An 18801-nucleotide genomic window follows, 5' to 3' on the forward strand; every position below is an offset into this window, starting at 1 on the left:
CAGAGATTACCCACCTCAAAGGTTTGGGCTCTCTCTTTATTATATTAGTATGGATATATATATTTATTTATATATATATTCACTGAAAAAACTATAGGTTTCAGGTCATATATAGTTAGGTATTAGCATTTAAAAAACCATTGAAATTCACTCAAAAAACTATAAGTTTTAGTGGTGTTATAGTTAGCTGGACATTTTACTCATACAAAACCATTGAAATTGCTCCTATATAGTTAGTTGGACTAACTATATTTCGCGTACCCGCAATCCACTGCTGATGATGTCACATATTACATCGTTCATGACATGGTCAGTGACATCACTGATTACATCACTGATGACATCTCAAATGACATCACTGATGACATCACTGATGACATCTCATTTGACATCACTGATCATATCACTGATGATATCATTCATGTGATGATACGATGCACCTCCTCACACTCTAATATAACCTTAATATAACCTAGGTCTACACACACATCCACTCATTCACCCATACAGTCACTCATACATACAGTCACTCATCAATACAATACTATCATATGCACTTATACACCTATAGAGACACTCAGACACTTTCACTCATCCATGGAGTTTCTCACACACCTAGTCAGTCATGCAAAGAATCAATCACACTCCCATTTCCTCATCTATACAGTTATACACACAACACCTTACTTATTCAAACATATACTAACACATACTTACTCTCTTAAACAATCACTGATACAAGTACACATTGATCCATACAGCCACTTGCATAATCACTGGCTCTCATGTATAGGCATTTATATATACCAACTCTCACATGCACTGTGTTTTACATATGTACTTACTTGGACATGTAGCACTGAGATATACATTCACTCACCAACACACCAATGCACACAGTAAACCGCCCATACAGCTGTTTCCACACCTTCCAGTCACCCACACACAGACACAGTCTCATATACAAATACTTGGGCAACCAATCAATGACCCATATAGCCACTCATATAGCTACTGATCAACACATACAGCATCTTACACAACAGCAGACATACTGATGCACACATTCAGACAGTTTAGTCACTAACCCATGCATTCAGTAAGACACATTTAATCACTCACTCACTCATACAGTCAGTCACGCACCTAATAAATCCTTCATCCAGACACTTATACATCTACTCATTCTTCAATATGTAAAACATATTTAAACTTTACAGAAACACACAGTCACTGGATGATGTCATCAGTGATGTCATCAGTGATGTAATTTGAGATGTCAAAAGTGATGTCATCAGTGATGTCACTGACCATGTCATGAATGATGTAATATGTGACATCATCAGCAGTGGATTGCGGGTGCGCGAAATATAGTTAGTCCAACTAACTATATAGGAGCAATTTCAATGGTTTTGTATGAGTAAAATGTCCAGCTAACTATAACACCACTAAAACGTATAGTTTTTTGAGTGAATTTCAATGTTTTTTTAAATGCTAATACCTAACTATATATGACCTGAAACCTATGGTTTTTTCAGTGAATTTCAAAGGTTTTTTAAATGCTAATTCTATTAGCGGATAACGTTTAAATATATTAATATCCTAGTGGGACCACCTGAGCAGCCCTAAGGGGTCAGGGTGTTTCTACCCTGCCCCCTTTTTGTGTTCTACACGTTTGTTTTTCTGCTTTCTTGTGCCTAATTCCTAACTATATAAGGCCTGAAACCTATCGTTTTTTCAGTGAATTTGCAAGGTTTTTTAAATGCTAATTCCTAACTATATAAGGCCTGAAACCTATGGTTTTTTCAGTGAATTTCAAAGGTTTTTTAAATGCTAATTCCTAACTATATATGGCCTGAAACCTATGGTTTTTTCAGTGAATTTCAAAGGTTTTTTAAATGCTAATTCTATTAGCAGTGAAACAAAGGTGTGAAACTCGCAAAGGGGCCAGAGTAGAATCACCCCGACCCCCTAGGCCTGCTCGGGTGGTCCCACAAAGACCCCAAAGGCAAAAAAAATAAAAAAATAAAAATAAAAAAATTGTAGTAAATGTCGGGGTACGCGTACCGTGCGCGTACCCCGCGATTTTTTAAAAAATATATATATTTTTTTGCCTTGGGGGTCCTTGTGGGACCCCCTGAGCAGGTCTAGGGGGTCGGGGTGCTTCTACCCTGCCCCTTTTTTTAGTTCTACACGTTTGTTTTTCTGCTTTCCTGTGCCTCAGTCTACCGAGGCACAAGATGGCTGCCAACAGTTTCTGTTTTGGAGTGTTGACAGACATTGGCAGCCAATCAGAATGCATCTCGAGCTCAAAAGGTAAGCTTACAGTAAGCTTACAGTAAGCTTACACGTAAGCTGCTATAGATATATACATTTTTTTTAACCTAAATTACTCAAAATCCACTGGAGCACATATCTTGAGACATAGCAAAGGCACATTGGGCTACCAGTCCCTACAATTTTGCAAAGTTTGGTGAAAATCCATTCAGCCGTTCGAGCTAAAAGTGCGACCGACCGCCCTATGGAAATGAACATGGGGAAAACACGTTTTGGGACCCCCCTTTTATCTCTGCCCCCGCTTGACGGATCCCCCCCAAACTCTTAGGGAAGGACCGGAACGCCGCGAGGCAAAGTTGCTGAAAAATTCAGGCAGATTCCTCAACCGGCGCCAAAGTTATTCCCAATAGAATGTTGCGATTTCCCTATGGAAATCAATCCTAACTATATATACCTACTGGCTATCGCCAGTAGGTAATATATATATATATATATATATATATATATATATATATATACATATATATATACACACAAATATGTGGGGCACATATATGATTGTGTTCCGGGGTCCCGCGCGTGGCGGGAATATTTTAGTGCTTATGACTTTGATGAGGATCCCCTGGAAGAGAACTCTGTAATAATGACAGCCAGGCATGTAGGAGGTGTAACGGGAAAGTAATCTGAACCACAAATTATCCAGCACCGCTAAAGGATTAAGAACAAAGTTCTAACAGCTCCATTAGTTTCCCACTTCATACAGATGAATCATGGTCCAAAGGATTTCAAGAGGACGATCCTTGCAATTATCGAAGTAAATGCAGGCGCGGCTGGAGACCCAGATTGAATAGATTGAATGAACTATCAAAACTGAGCAATTTACGATAGTGATTCATGGACAGCAATTACAGCAGTCATCCTATCAATTATGTGGACCACACCAAAGCCGACAAGAGGTGGACCCCTGCAATATACTATGTGCAAGAATCGGAAAAAGGGTGTGCTGCAACTACATGACATTGCCCGTGATATGCACTTTTTGAACAAATGGCCCTTTTTAGATCGGACTTCAAGTACCGAGAGCCCTAGCAACAACGGTGCATGCGAATGATAATTGTATCTTTAAATCCAAGCCGCCACGCTCACGTTAATTACGTTACTTGCTCTAACGTCGGTAATGAGCACCAGCAGACCCGGAAGTGTGGAGCCGAGACCGCCGATTTGAAGTAAGTTCGCGTGCACGTCCCGGCCGTAGCATTCAGTGTGGCAACACTTTTGTTGGAAAATAAAATGACAGCCTGTCCCGCTTGACTCCACAGAATCAATTGAAGAAAAGGATTCGCGCATTAAACATGACGGCAGCCACGTCGGATAGAAACATGTGGCCTTGAGACGTGTAGAGGTACCTCCCTTTCCTTTTAAGTGTTTAAAAATCTCCCCAACAACATTGAAAATCTTTTCAGAAACTTAGCGTCCGCATTGTTTCTGCAGAATCAAGTAATGACAAGATACGTCCATCAGGAATTGAGGCAGCCACGTCGCATCTGAACTGGCACTTATAAGAAGTTCAGAGGTATCTTTCTCTGCACGTTATTTACTCAGTATTGTCAATACAGAGCGAACCTGAACCCACAAGTCTGTCATTTTCGTTTACAGCGCTGCTCGGCTCCCTGTTCACCACATTGCGACTTATTAACAAAAATAAGGGTCCAGGCACACAATAAAGAAACGAGGGTCCAAGGTACATGCCCGCTTTTATCTTGATAAAGAATTATACGAGGGAATGCCCACAATTACATGAACTGATGTGTGTCTTTATTCTACATTTAGTTTTAGATATCCTCCGCCCTACCACGAATGGTAGACAAGCAGTACTTACAAAGAAAATACACAGGTATTTCTAGGTATTGCAGGTTGAGTCTGAGTACATCTGAGTATAATTAAAAGAATCCCAATTTACACCAATCTTTATTGTTGTATGCTATCTCCAGTCCAGGTCCTGAGGAGAACCCCTGAACAGCTAAGGGTTCGAAACGCGTTGACTCTACGTTGGAACTAGAATTATAATGGGTGTTGCAGGAACACAGTCTAAATCAATTTTTCCCTGCCATTAGACCCCTTAAAAATAGTTTCCAGTGTAGTCAACAGACAGGCCTTTTTGAAACTATTTATTGGCCGCTTGTTTATGTATATCAATAGTAGGACTCGTGCCCCATGTATGTTATATTTGGAGGCATCCCCCCACCCACTATGTTTATATGGTGTCTATATGAATGTTTTTCATTTTTGCATTTATTTGTAACATGTATTTGTATTAGTGGTGTATAATGTCTTTTTGACAAAAGTGTCTTGTTTTCGCACATATTGAATTGCAAAAATACTTGTAAATAAGTAAAAAATGATCAAAATGAAAATTTTACCCGCCTAGGATTTTTGGCTAGGGGTGGTGGAAACAGATTGAATTAATTAATCTGGCCATTTTTGTTGTTTATTTTGTAATAGTCATCCAGCATGCATTGAAGGTTGGTAAGCATTGCCATTGGTACCTGAGCTGAGGGGACATTGGTCACAGGCGAATGCAGTTGCTCAGATGAATGCTGATCTTCTTGATCGTCCTCCTGATATTTAATGTTTAATTCGGAAGGACTTGTCGCCGTTCCAAAAGTTTCCTCAATAACAGAATCCTCCTCGCTGTCCTCAGAATCCAGTAACTTGTCTGGAACCTGTAGAGGTACCCTTTGTGGTGAGATGTGTAGAGGAGACAAAGGTTCTAAACTAGAACCACGCCTTTGAAGTAAAGACGGCTTTGGTGTCGACAAAAAATCCGTAGACGGCGACCAAACTTGCAGAGTGGTACAAGAAGATAGTTGTGGTGTCCATGGGGGCCCCACCAAAGGGCTCGTCAACCTGGGTTTGGTGGCAGACGCCGACGCAGTCTTCGTTGACGGTAGAGTTATGATTGTCGACGGTGGAGTCTCCGTCGACGACAGCGTCTTCGTCAACGATGGTGTCTTCGTTGAAGATTTTGTCTTCGTCGATGGAAGAGCAAGCGTCGACGATGACGTCGACAAAGGTATCGTCCACGGAATCTTCTTTAGCTTTGCCGTCGATGAGGCTCCGACGAAGACAGAAGAAGAAGACTCTGCCGTCGACGAGATAGGTCCAACAATAACATAGACCATCGTCGGCGATGAAGACGCTGTTGACATAATCATCTCAGGCTTAGGAGAAGAAAAGGGTACCGTAGACGTGGACGTAGCGTCGACGGAGATCTTCGTCGACGACGGCATCGTCGACGACAGGGTCTGTTTCTGAGGTAAAGTCTTCTCAGAAGATGTTTGAGGCAATTTCTTGGTAGATCTTGTCGGGGGCGTAGATGAATCACTTTTCTCCTTAACAGGGGGAGTAGCCTTAGATGTGGAAGGCCTCTCAGACCCCTTAGTAGGTTGTTCCTTCCTTACAACCTTTGCCCCAGGAGAAGATAATGCCTCCTCAGCAGCTCTCTTCCTAGAGGCTGAAGTAGACCCAGAGGCAATACAGCCCACCTCAGAAGCAGGATAATCAGTATCCTTGAGCTTTTGTAGCCACAAAAGCAGGCGGCCCTCTCTGTCCCTGAGGGTCTCCTGAGGGAAGGTCCTACAGATCTTGCAGTCCTTCACTTGATGTTCAGGATACAGGCAGTAAATGCACTTCTTGTGGGGATCTTCTTTAAACAGCCGGAGCTTACCACAAGAGTCACAAGGCCTGAATAAAGATTTCTTGGAAGAAGACATCTTCAAAACCAGATTCCAGAAGGAAAATAGAGAAGTACTGAACAGAGCTCAGGGAGACTCCCTTCACATGACGTGCGGTAAAAAATCTGAGAGCCTGAGCCTCTGGGGGGAACGTTCTGGTGGGTGCTGTCGCCTGATTGGCTGTAGTTTGGGCTATACAAAATGACTAAGATAGTCATGAGTGTGGAAGTTTTTTTATCCTGTAGCTTGGGCTACTTTACTTCCTGGTTGGGAATAACTGGTTTTTTCCTATGTTATTATGGCATTTTATTGATTTTTTATGTACCATGACGGGGAATGATTCAGGCATGTGAATCTATGAAAGACAACCCTAATACTGGAGAAATTATAATTATGCCACTAAAAATGAACTGAGGGCCCTCAGATTCTATGAACTTATTTAATGACAAGCAAAAGTATTCAATGTGAGGTTGACTTATCATGTAAATAGATAAAGAAAGGCCCCGTGCTGAGGAATGAGTTGTTTTTTATTGGTCTCAGCAACGCAGAGAAATTCCCTTCTACAACACTTGCACCTCTTATCATTCAGTATATTCTGTAGATTAAAAAGTCCACTGTTAGTCCATTAGAACTTGGGCCGAGGAATGGGTTTTTTTTTTTTTTGGTCTCAGCAACGCAGAGAAATCCTCCTAAGCAACACTGGCACCTGTGGTCATACGGTATATTCTGCAGATAGAAACGTCCACTGTTAGTCCATTATAACTTGGGCCGAGTGCTGAGGAGTGGGTTATTTTTTTTGGGTCTCAGCAACGCAGAGAAAATCTCTTCTGCAACACTTGCACCTCATCATTCAGTATATTCTGCAGATTAAAAGTCCACTGTTAGTCATTAGAACTTGGGCAGAGTGCTGAGGAATGCGTTCTTTTTTTTTTTGGTCTCAGCAACGCAGAGAAATTCTTTTCAGCAACACTGCCACCTCTGGTCATTCGGTATATTCTGCAGATGGAAAAGTCCACTGTTAGTCCATCAGAACTTGAATATTTTCAAACAAATGCAATGCAATAAAAACCAGGTTTTATAAGTGTTAGTAATCAGTACCATGGAGACCGTAATATTGTGAAAATCCACAGCTTACTCAAAATGTAAATCTCAGTTTTAATATCCAACCTAGCATACATTTCTCAATCCTATGCCTCATTTGCTACCACTCGCTACACAACTCTAGCAGCTATATCAGGACACAGATAAAAAAGATGCTATTGCCAGCCAAGTGATGGCTTCCTATTCTCAGTGTAATTCTTTTAGGGTATGATACACCAATATCAATTAAATGATATGATGAGTTGAGGGAGGAAGGTTTATGCTACAGTTAGTGATGTACTAAGATGAGGATGTTAATCTGTTGTTCATGGCTTTTATTATTCCCACTATCATTTAAGCTATAGACCAGTCAAGAACATCGTGACTAACCACACCTTCAAACAAAAGGACAAGTCTCAAATAATGCACTAGCATCTTTCAACTGACCATCTATGTCTTCAGCTGGGCGCCCTGTTTACCCTGCTACCCATTTCAATAGCATGATAAATGTTTCCTAGCGCTTACTAGGCAACTGATTGTCCCTCATGTCAGATGACATTCTGCTCTAGGTTTATGATGTCAGGACACCACTTGACCAATCACCCTGTGTGACAAGCACACATAGGAGGAGGAGACACCCGCAATTATGGCCTAGGTAACTCTCTGTAATAATGTCAGCAAGGCATGTAGGAGGTGTAACGGGAAAGTAATCTTAACCACTGAAAGCAATGTCCTCCTTTTGGAAGTGGGATGGAGCTACAGGACAGCAGAGTATCCTAAACAGCAACCTAGCTGGAGTATCAGAGTCCTACATACAGAGTGCAGGGAAACAGGTTAAATGAGTTTCACTCCATGAGAAAGTAACTCAATCGCCCTCAATTAAGGAAACTCAGTCCCGCCTTAAAGACAGTAATGTCCTCTGATGACATATTGTTAGCACATGCGTCTAAAGCAGGCTTTGTCAGCCTTGGAGACAACGTCTTTGATAAAAGATCATGATCACTGTAACTTCATCCATATTACTATAGTCTCGACAGAAACTATAATTATGCCAAGGACCGCACTAAAAAGGTACTGAGGGCCCTCAGATTCTATGAACCTATTTAATGACAAGCAAAAGTATTCAATATGAGTTTGACTTACCATGTAAATGGATAAAGAAAGTCCAAGAGCTGAGGAATGAGATTTTTTTTTTTTTTTGGTCTCAGCAAAGCAGAGAAATTCTCTTCTGCAACACTGCTATCTCTGGTAATTCGGTATATTCTGCAGATTAAAAAGTCCACTGTTAGTCCATTAGAATTTGGGGCGAGTACTGAAGAATGGGTTCTTTTCTTTTATATTTTTGGTCTCAGCAACGCAGAGAAATCCTCTTCTGCAACACTGGCACCTCTGGTCATACGGTATATTCTGCAGATAGAAACGTCCACTGTTAGTCCATGAGAATTTGGGCCGAGTGCTGAGGAATGGGTTCTTTTTTTTTGTCTCAGCAATGCAGAGACATTCTCTTCGGCAACACTGCTATCTCTGGTCATTCGGTATATTCTGCAGATTGAAAAGTCCACTCTTTGTCCATTAAAACTGGGGCAGAGTGCTGAGGAATGGGTTCTTTTTTTTTTTGGTCTCAGCAACACAGAGAAATGCTCTTCGGCAACAATGCCACCTTTGATCATTCGGTATATTCTGCAGATTGAAAAGTCCACTGTTAGTCGATTAGACTAGGGCAGAGTGCTGAGGAATGGTACTTTTTTTTTGGTCTCAGCAACGCAGAGAAATTCTCTTCTGCAACACTGCACCTCTGGTCAGTCGGTATTTTCTGCAGTTGGAAAAGTCCAATGTTAGTCCATTAGAACTAGAATATTTTCAAACTAATGCAATGCAATCAAAAATAGGTTTGCTAAGAGTTAGTAATCAGTACTGTGGAGATAGTAATATTTTGAAAATCTAGAGCTTACTCAAAATATAAATCTCCGTTTTAATGTTCAACCTAGCATACAACTCTTAATCCTATGCCTCATTTGCTAACACTCTCTACACAACTCAAGCAGCTATATCAGTACACAGATAAAAGGATTCGATTGCCAGCCAAGTGACGGTGTCCCCCTATCAGTGCAATTCTTTTAGGGTATGATACACCAATAGCAATTACATTATCTGATGAATTAAGAGAGGAAGGTTTACGCTACAGTTAGTGGGAATAATAAAAACCATAAATAACAGACATTCCTCAACATAGTACATCCCTATCAGTTAAGCTATAGAGAAGTCGAGAACACTGTGATTAAACACACCTTCAAATAAATGGACAAGTCTCAAATAATGCCCTAGCTTCTTTCATGTAACCATCTATGTCTTCAGCTGGGTGACCTGTTTACCCCGCTACCCACTTCAATCCCATGAAAAATGTATCCTAGCGCTTTCTAGGGAATGGATTGTCCCTCATGTCAGATGACATCCTGCTCTAGCTTTATGATGTCAGAACATCACTTGACCAATCACCAGGGGTGACGAGGGCACACAGGAGGAGGGGACATCAGCAATTATGCACTACTATGCACTAGGTAACTATCTGTAATAATGAAAGTAAGGCAAGTAGGAGGTGTAATGGGAAAGTACTCTGAACTACTGAAAGCCTTGTCCTCCTTTTGGAAGTGGGATGGAGCTACAGGACGGCAGAGTATCCTAAACAGCAATCCATCTGGAGTATCAGAGGCGCACATACAGAGTGCAGGGAAACAGGTTAAATGAGTTTCACTCCATGAGAAAGTAACTCAATCGCCCTCACTTAAGGCAACTCAGTCCAGCCTTAAAGACAGCAATGTCCTCTGATGACAAATTGTTAGCACATTCGTCTAAAGCAGGCTTTGACAGCCTTGGAGACAAAGTCTTTGATAAAATACCATGATCACTGTAATAACATCCATATTGCTACAGTCTCGACAAATTATAATTGGGCCAAAGACCCAACTAAAAAGGTACAGAGGGCCCTCAGATCCTATGAAGCTATTTAATTACAAGGAAAAGTATTCAATGTGAGTTTGACTTACCATGTAAATGGATAAAGGCAGGCTGAGTGCTGAGTAATGGGTTCTTTTTTTTGGTCTCAGCAACGCAGAGAAATGCTCTTCTGCAACACTGGCACCTCCGGTCATTAGGTATATTCTGCAGATGGAAACGTCCACTGTTAGTCCATTAGAACTTGGACTGAGTGCTAAGGAATGGGTTCTTTTTTTTGGTCTCAGCAATGCAGAGAAATTCTCTGCTGCAACACTGGCACCTCTGGTCATTCGGGACATTCTGCAGATGGAAGCATCCACTGTTAGTCCATTAGAACTTTGGCACAGTGCTGAGGAATGGGCTCCTTTTTTTTTGGTTTCAGCAACGCAGAGAAATTCACTTCTGCAGCACTTCCACCTCTGGTCATTCCATATTGTCTGCAGATGGAAAAGACCACTGTTAGTCCATCAGAAGTAGGGCCGAGTGCTGTGGAATGGGTCCTTGTTTTTTTGGTCTCAGCAACACAGAGAAATTCTCTTCAGCAAAACAGCCACCTCTGGTCAGTCAGTATTTTCTGAAGTTGGAAAAGTCCAATGTTAGTCCATTAGAACTAGAATATTTTCAAACTAATGCAATGCAATCAAAAAAACGGTTTTCTAAGAGTTAGTAATCAGTACTGTGGAGATAGTAATATTTTGAAAATTTACAGCTTACTCAAAATGTAAATCTCCGTTTTAATGTTCAACCTAGCATACCACTGTTAATCCTATGCCTTAATTGCTACCCATCTCTACACAACTCTAGCAGCTATATCAGGACGCAGATAAAAGAATGCGATTGCCAGCCAAGTGACGGTGTCCCCTTCTCAGTGCAATTCTTTTAGGGTATGATACACCAATTGCAATTAGGTTATCTGATGAGTTAAGGGAGGAAGGTTTACGCTACAGTTAGTGGGTATAATAAAAGCCATGAATAACAGACAACCCTCATCTTAGTACATCCCTATCAGTTAAGCTATAGAGAAGTCGAGAACACTGTTATTAAACACACCTTCAAATAAATGGACAAGTCTCGAATAATGCCCTAGCTTCTTTCATCTAACCATCTATGTCTTCAGCTGGGTGACCTGTTTACCCCGCTACCAACTTCAATCCCATGAAAAATGTATCCTAGTGCTTTCTAGGGAATGGATTGTCCCTCATGTCAGATGACATCCTGCTCTAGCTTTATGATGTCAGGACACCACTTTACCAATCACCAAGGGTGACGAGGACACACAGGAGGAGGAGACATCAGCAATTATGCACTACTATGCACTAGGTAACTATCTGTAATAAGGAAAGCAAGGCAAGTAGGAGGTGTAATGGGAACGTACCCTGAACCACTGAAAGCCTTGTCCTCCTTTTAGAAGTGGGATGGAGCTACAGGACGGCAGAGTATCCTAAACAGCAATCCATCTGGAGTATCAGAGGCGCACATACAGAGTGCAGGGAAACAGGTTAAATGAGTTTCACTCGATGAGAAAGTAACTCAATTGCCGTCACTTAAGGCAACTCAGTCCAGCCTTAAAGACAGTAATGTCCTCTGATGACATATTGTTAGCACATTTGTCTAAAGCAGGCTTTGACAGCCTTGGAGACAAAGTCTTTGATAAAATACCATGATCACTGTAATAACATCCATATTGCTACAGTCTCGACAAATTATAATTATGCCAAAGACCCCACTAAAAAGGTACAGAGGGCCCTCAGACCCTATGAACTTATTTAATGACAAGCAAAAGTATTCAATGTGAGTTTGACTTACCATGTAAATGGATAAAAGAAGGCTGAGTGCTGAGGAATGGGTTCTTTTTTTTTGTCTCAGCAACGCAGAAAAATGCTCTTCTGCAACACTGGCACCTCCGGTCATTAGGTATATTCTGCAGATGGAAACGTCCACTGTTAGTCTATTAGAACTTGGGCGTAGTGCTGAGGAATGGGTTCCTTTTTTTCGGTCTCAGCAATGCAGACAAATTCTCTTCTGCAACTTCCACCTATGGTCATTCCATATTTTCTGCAGATGGAAAAGACCACTGTTAGTCCATTAGAACTTGGACTGAGTGCTTAGGAACGGGTTCTTTTTTTTCTTGGTCTCTGCAACGCAGAGAAATTCTCTGCTGCAACACTGTCACATCTGGTCATTCAGTATATTCTGCAGAAGGAAATGTCCACTATTAGTCCATTAGAACTTGGAATGAGTTCTGAGGAATGGGTTCCTTTTTTTTGGTCTCAGCAACGCAGACAAATTCTCTTCTGCAACTTCCACCTCTGGTCATTCCATATTTTCTGCAGATGGAAAAGACCACTGTTAGTCCATTAGAACTTGGGCCTAGTGCTGAGGAATAGGTTCCTTTTTTTTGTGGTCTAAGTAACGCAGAGAAATTGTCTTCTGCCACACTTCCACCTCTGGTCATTCTGTAGTTTCTGCAGATGGAAGCGTTCACTGTTAGTCCATTGGAACTTGGGCAGAGTGCTGAGGAATGGTTTTTTTTTTTGGGTCGCAGCAATACTGAGAAATTCTCTTTTGCAATACTGCCACCTCTGGTCATTCGGTATATTCTGCAGAAGGAAACGTCCACTGTTAGTCTATTAGAACTTGGGCGTAGTGCTGAGGAATGGGTTCCTTTTTTTTGGTCTCAGCAATGCAGAGAAATTGTCTTCTGCAACACTTCCACCTCTGGTCATTCTGTATTTTCTGCAGATGGAAAAGGCCACTGTTAGTCCATTAGAACTTGGGCTGAGTGCTGAGGAATGAGTTCTTTTTTTGGGTCTCAGCAACGCAGAGAAATTCTCTTCAGCAACACTGGCACCTCTGGTCATTCGGATCATTCTGCAGATGGAAGTGTCTACTGTTAGTCTATTAGAACTTGGGCAGAGTGCTGAGGAGTGTTATATTTTTGGGGTCGCAGCAACACAGAGAAATTCTCTTCTGCAACACTTCCACCTGGTAGACTGGTATCCCCGATGGGAAACGGCGAGGGCAATGTGGCAGCTGCCAGACTTTATAGACGCAATGGGCCTAGTTGATAGTTGGAGGTTACTCCACCCAGATCAAAAACAATACACTTTTCACTCTGGGGTACATGATAGTCTCTCACGACTGGACTACTGTTTGGTCCCTGCTGCACAAGCTTCAAATATAACAGAAGTTACGCACTTAGCTAGAGGCATTTCAGACCATTCTCCACTTTGGATTCACATAGTCATAACCCGGGGCACGGCGGGAAGGGTGGCTCCAATAAATATGTGGTATTTGCGTAATCCCAAGACCCGCAAAGACCTCATTGCTAAACTAGATGACTACTTTGCCAATAATGTGGGATCCGTGTCTTCATCTGGGTCCTTATGGGAGGCCTTTAAGGCAGTTATCAGGGGCCACGCCCTGTCTGTGATAGCGGGTTCTAAGAAGGAGAAGCAGAGGGAAGTGGTGGAGTTGGAGACTGAAATCTGTAGACTGGAAGGGGAATTGGAGAAGGGAGTGACGCGGGCTAAACTTCACCAGCTGAGCCTGAAGCATCAGGGAAGCTTATTGCATGGCTGGATAAGAGAGACTGGGCTTGCTGGCTGGTCCCTGAGCTCCTAACGTAGGATGGGACACGACTCACTGAACCACAGGATATAGTAGATAAATTTGCCGACCACTTCCAGGCCGTTTAATCATCGGTCTCTTCCTGCTCGGAAGCTGACTCCCTTCTGTTGCTCCGTGACATGCAACTCCCGTGTCTTTCCCTCGATGACCGACAGTTTATGGATAGCGCGCTGACCGCAGAAGAGATTGCCCTGGCCATCCGCTCATTAAATTCCGGTAAGGCACTGGGCCCCAACGGGCTCCCCATTGAACTTTATAAACTTTAAACCGGATAAACTTGCGCCTTATTTGAGGAAATGTTTTTGGAAACCAGGGATGCAGGGATTCTCCCTAGAGGTCAGAGAATTTCTTCGATAGTCGTGATCCATAAGGAGGGCAAGATCAAAACAAACTATGCCTCCTACAGGCCTATTTCTCTCCTAAACGCCGAGCCAAAGATTTTGGCCAAGCTCCTGGCAAATACACTGGTAAAAGTCATCAGCGATCTGGTGCACCCCGATCAGTCAGGCTTTATGCCCCATAGGAACACTGCCTTAAATCTGCGTAGAATGCATGGGGTATTAGCCAGAGCTCACAGTAGCCAGCTATATTTACATCACTCGAAGCAACAATGGCATTTGACACAATTGAATGGCCTTATTTGTGGGCAGTTTTGGCAAAGTTTGCGTTCCGCCCCGGGATTATCGGATGGGTACGTCTGCTGTACTCGGAGCCGCTTGCTCAAGTAGTAGTAAATAATAGAGCTTCAGCTCCCTTCTTGCTGGGACGGGGTGCCCGCCAGGGTTGCCCATTGTCCCCCCTTCTATTTTCTTTGGATTTGGAGCCTCTGGCTGCTTGGATACGTTGGGAGCCTTCGATCAGAGGTCTGTGGTGGTCCCCTGAATAGGAGGACCGCATATCTTTGTATGCAGATGATATACTACTTTATCTGACCTCTCCTCGGGAGTCCCTTATCGTGATCTATGAAGTCCTGGCCTCCTTCGGAAGAAACTCTGCGCTTTCCATCAACTGGGAGAAATCCTTGTTGTTTGTAGTGAAGGGAGACCCCCCTGTCCCTTTGCGAAACTGTCCTATACAGTTTAGCACAGAAGGATTCAAATATTTGGGAGTCTTTGTTTCACTAGACCCCTCGATTAGGTATACCCGAAACCTTCTTCCCCCTCTCCAAAGACTCGAGAGTGATGTTTCCAACTGGAAGAAGCTTCCTCTTTCATTGTTGGGTAGGGCAGCCCTCTTTAAAATGATGGCCCTCCCCCGTTTTCTCTATGCCCTGCAAAACACCTTGGATGTGGTACCATCTAGATACTTCCGTGAGATCGAGAGCCTACAGTGGAGTCTGTTGTGTGAAGGTAGGCCCCGCATTGCTCTACACAAGTTAACACTTTCCTGGTATGACAAAGGCATTTACCTCCCAGATATCAAGAGATATTACTGGGCGTCCCAGCTGGCAGTGATTAACCATGGCACGTATGGCCGGGTTGATGACCCTGGATATGGTATGGATAAATGGATTCTTCCAGGGGGTAGGTATAGCCCTATATTCTCGACCTAATAGACTGGCATTGACGGGGCCGACTAAACACTCGGTCAAGGTCTGGCATGTGGCCACGGGTTCACTGGGCTGGAAAAATAAGCTGATCATGGCTACCCCGCTGTGGGACTCGAAGCAGTTGGGCATGCTCTGGAAGATGAAAGGTTTCGATAAATGGGATCTCATAGGAATCTCCACGATCAAGGATATTTGGGGGAAGGGGAGAATTAAATAATTTGAGGACATGCAGGTGGAATATAATCTGGCGAAGTCTGAATACTTTCATTATGGGCAGATTCATCACTCCCTTCTCTCTGCACTACCTGAAGGGACAGAGCCCCCAGAGGCTTCCCCTCTGGAAGATTGGATACTGGACGGACACCTTCCTGACAAAACGATCTCCTTGATATATAAAAAACTGATCAATCACAGACCTGACCCCCTTGAGGTGCTAAGAGACAAATGGATGTAGGACGGAATAAAGCTGGATGAGGAATATTGGCAGACAGCAGTGTCCCCCCCAAGGGAAGTCACAATTCCGGCCTGCCTGCGACTAGTTCAGCTTAAAATTATCCACAGGAGTTACCTCACGGGACCCCGATTGGTGCATATTGGACTCTCAAACAGGGGGCTATGCAAACAACAATGTGGTCATGTGGGCACCTTTATACATATCCTCTGGGAGTGTGAACACATCACTACATACTGGCGCAACATACATGACACCATACATAAAGTCCTCGGGTCTCCCTTTCACTGGAGGCGAGGAGGTGCTTACTTAACATCTGGGAGCCTACTGATTTGAATACCTCACAGACGCAATGGGCTACTTTGGGATTCATGATTGCCAAACGAAATATAGCCCAATTGTGGGGAGCTGAGCAACCTCCCACTCTAGAAGTGTGGGAAAACAATTTAGATTGGTGCATGTTTAGGGAGAAAACTGCACATGTGGCCAGGGGATGCCCTCGAAAGTGGTCATTGGTATGAGGGCCTTGGAATAGTTACAGAGGGGAAATCTGTACACCACCCCTGAATGCTGCTCTGGATGATCCCCCCTCTCTGTGAGGGTCCCATCCAATTATGAGCGTTGTTTAATCTGTTGCCCCCTGATGTATGCTCGGCTGCTTTATTTGACCCTCTGTAATGTGATTTTACTGATGATTCTTTCAATAAAAAGAGTTATAAAAAAAAGTATTTAATGTGAGTTTGACTTACCACTTAAATGGATAAAGGAAGGCCGAGTGCTCAGGAATGGGTTCTTTTTTTTTGGGTCTCAGCAACGCAGAGAAATTCTCTTCTGCAACACTGGCACTACTGGTCATTAGGTAAATTCTGCAGATGGAAACGTCCACTGTTAGTCCATTGGAACATGGGCCGAGTGCTGAGGAATGGGTTCCTTTTCTTTTGTCTCAGCAACGCAGAGAAATTGTCTTCTGCAACACGTCCATCTCTGGTCATTCCGTATTTTCTGCAGATGGAAAAGGCTACTGTTAGTCCATTAGAACTTGGGCAGAGTGCTGAGGAATGTTTTTTTTTGGGGGGGGGGGTCGCAGCAATACAGAGAAATTCTCTTTTGCATCACTGCCACCTCTGGTCATTCCGTATTTTTTGCAGATGGAAAAGGCGAATGAGTCCATTAGAACTTGGGATGAGTGCTGAGGAATGTTTTTTTTTTTTTTGGTCTCAGCAACGCAGAGAAATTATCTTCTGCAACACTGCCACCTTTGATCAGTCGGTATTTTCTGCAGATGGAAAAGTCCGCTGTTAGTCCATTAGAACTAGAATTTTTTAAACTAATGCAATGCAATTAAAAACAGTGTTTTCTAAGAGTTAGTAATCAGTACTGTTGAGATAGTAATATTTTGAAAATCCACAGCTTACTCAAAATGTAAATCTCCGTTTTAATGTTCAACCTACCATACAACTCTTAATCCTATGCCTCAATTGCTACCACTCTACACAACTCTAGCAGCTATATCAGGACGCAGATAAAAGGATGCGATTGCCAGCCAAGTGACGGTGTCCCCTTCTCAGTGCAATTCTTTTAGGGTATGATACAGCAATAGCAATTAGATTATCTGATGAGTTTAGGGAGGAAGTTTTACGCTACAGTTAGTGGGAATAATAAAAACCATGAATAACAGACAATCTGTCATGCCTCGAGCCTCCTGCAACACTGTCCCTTTAAATTTCTCGCTATTTAGGACACCAAGACCTATGGAGCGACGCTTCACGTTCTTGTGTTTAGCTCCACCTGGTGCAGTTCCGTCCAGGTCCTGTTTGCCTGACTTCCGATCCTGTTTACTTCCTGTTTGTCATCTCTGTGGGAGTGTTCCCGGCCCCCCGCGTTGCTGTGCGGGCCCCGGTATTCACTCTCTCCTTCCAGCGGCCAGCATTTAGCGGGCGTTTCCATTTTTTGTCGTCTGCTTTCTGGTGTCATCAGTTAGCGGATATCTCAGTGAGCATTTCTCCCCTACCTGGAGTTCCGCCCGGCGGCCGGGTTCTTCCCCGCCATCCGGCTGGGCTCTGCCTTACTACTTCCACCTCCATTGTTTTGCTCCGCCTGGCAGCCGGGCTTGGTCTCCGCTGCTCGGCCGGGCATATTCTTCGTATTCCCTCTTTTTGAGTTGCTCCGCCCGGTGGCCGGGCTTTGTCTCCGCTGTCCGGCTGGGTTTTCTCTCCAATCCCCTTAGTAAGTTAGGTATTTTCCTTCCCCCATATCTCTCTCCTGTTGCTTTTCCCTTCCACTGGGTTTCCCTAGCCTCCTAATTCTAGCTTCCCATTCTTTGTTGCTGCTGATCCCCTTTTTGGAAATCCTTTCAATCATCTATTTTGGAGTTCTTGCGTGGACCTGAGTGGGGTGCAGAATTCATCATCTCGACATAGAATCACGGTAACAGCGCTCTTTGCGCTACACGTTATATTGAGTAGGTTTATGTCTATGACAGAAACTTGAATGTATGTCTTGTTTTCATAGATTTTCCTGCTTCGGTCAATGGTGTTGGCAACAGTTTTCCTACATGTCCACCAGACTATTGGATGTTTTTCCTCGAGTCTTCTACAACAGTCAGAGTGAGGAGTTTAACAAGTAGATTGTACTACTCTCACTTGTATCGGAGAAGAAGAAGTGCTTACTGTTGTGTTATGTCATCTTTGCCACAGCTCAAGAGGAGTTTCCTAAGATTAGCCTACATAACAGTTCTGCGACATATCAGAAAACCCTTTGGTATGTAATGTTTCTGTATATAAAGATATCAGAGAGTTTATAGGTATAGTGTTTCCTTTAGATAAGGATGTTACTTACCTTTTGTTGCAGCCCACCTGTTGTCCAGTACCCGATTGGAGTTGCCACGCATCCATTCTGAAGACCACCTTCAAGCACTTTCCCCCCCCCAACCTTTCCTTGTTTTGTCTCCCTGTTTTCCCCTGGCGAGTCTCTCGTACTCTAGTGTTTGATAGAGTCGGAAGACCGCAGGGGAAGGCTGTGGAATATTCTTCGGATTCCTGACGCTCCTGCGGAACCTACTTGCAACCATTACACAATCCTCATCT

This window comes from Lissotriton helveticus, chromosome 12 (genome assembly GCF_964261635.1).
Source record: "Lissotriton helveticus chromosome 12, aLisHel1.1, whole genome shotgun sequence".
NCBI classification, from domain to species: domain Eukaryota; kingdom Metazoa; phylum Chordata; class Amphibia; order Caudata; family Salamandridae; genus Lissotriton; species Lissotriton helveticus.